Raw genomic sequence first — 1,622 nt, 5'->3', positions numbered from 1 at the left:
TTAATACCGACGGAATCTACGACCATGTGAGAAGCACACCGAAATACGAAGGGCATTTTTGGCAATTTCAGCATCCGTCCCAAAATAGTTCTCGATTATGTTCCGATCGCATAGAAATTGGACGTCCTTGGACAAATTTATCAGGCAATCCAAGAATGTAGCACAAGTCGTCATGTGTTTGGAACAACCCGCCTGACATTGCTCGTAGGCGACGCAATTCAATAGAAATGAGCTCATGAAATCATCCAAAGCAATTCTGGGCATCTCGATTACCCCCGTGCCTGAATTTTATGGCCAAGAAGCTCTCTTCCTCGCTGGGTTTAAGGTCAATTCCAGCGTACGGGAGATGCATCGCATTCGATTACGCCAATGTTCAGAAACCCATAGGGTTTAGGTTCGCCGTGTTCCAGGGGGTTGAAGCTTTCGCAGAGAAAGTCCAGCAAATGCTTGCGTTCGAGTTCGAGGCTGCTGTATCTGGCCAAAACTAGCTCAAACCTTTGTAGTGCATTGTTGAAGAAATTTAGAGTCAACCGGCCCAAAGACGGCCCTGATCCTTCGTCATCGGGCGCCAGGTTTGTCAGCTGAAACAAGCACTTGAGGATGAAAAATGGAATTTGATTCTCGAGTCGTAAGAGGTCCCTTAGAAGGAATGCATACACCCACGACATCGAGGTAAGCAGATCATCTAGATTGATCGGCACCAACCCTTCAAACTTTCGAAAGATTTCCAGAATGAAACAAATGTCAAGAACCAACATCTCTATGAATTCATCACTGTTGTACCCTGTATTTTCAGAGTAACACTCCCTAGCCTCGGCTTCCAAGGGCTGCACGGCCCTCAAATAGTCCTCCAACCCGATGCCCTTTTTTTGCGTCCGCTTCAGAAGAGCGCCCAAGAATCTCCATTTCGTATGCCCTTCGTATTTCGGGTCTCACGTGTTCGTAGATTCCGTCTGTATTAACTGCTGAATTTGACAAAAGATCTAACATTTGGTACTTTGGATAGATCGGGGACCAAAAGTTTACTTTTAATTGTTTGGGAGCCAAAAGTTCATCCGGCTAATAGTTTGAGGGCCACCGGAACTCTTTGCCCTTTTTACAACAATTATTGTACGTTGTCGGTCCCTCTTTGCTATTTCCAACTAAATATAAAAGAATTATAGACAAAGATCATTCACAGAGATCATCGTGAGCAGCATTCACAAATTGGGTGCCAAATATGGCTTCAAACTTTTCAACATTCGAAATTCACCTTTGAAAGAAATGACAGAAGAAATTAATAGAGAAGTCACCCTTGAAAGAAATCCATCCCAGGCAAGTTTGTCATTGCCATCCTTGTGATCCAGGGGAACCACCCTCCTCTCATCCAACCAAAATTGCAAAAGTTTCATCTGTTTTGTCTGCTAATTGCATAAGTCAGCCTCTTATGACAATTATGGCCCTGTTCAGTCACGCAAAATACATAAACTGTGGTGGCGTTGCTATACAAGTCTTACATTAAAAGTAAAAAACTTGTTCGAAAACTAAATTAGTTAAAATAAATCATGAAGAACGAAAATGGTTTTAGTGAATTGAATAGGGACCCAAAAATTATTGTTAAACCAATTCAATCTCCCTAGTTT

General features: G+C 42.5%; 1 pseudogene; it reads right to left on the bottom strand.

Annotated features, from left to right (window-relative positions):
* Positions 1-1,391, bottom strand: LOC113782614 (annotated as a pseudogene).
* Between the last annotated feature and the right edge of the window lie 231 nt (positions 1,392-1,622).

This window comes from Coffea eugenioides, chromosome 9, assembly GCF_003713205.1.
Source record: "Coffea eugenioides isolate CCC68of chromosome 9, Ceug_1.0, whole genome shotgun sequence".
NCBI classification, from domain to species: domain Eukaryota; kingdom Viridiplantae; phylum Streptophyta; class Magnoliopsida; order Gentianales; family Rubiaceae; genus Coffea; species Coffea eugenioides.
Note: the sequence above shows the minus strand (reverse complement) of the source record. Positions and strands in the feature narration are given on the sequence as shown.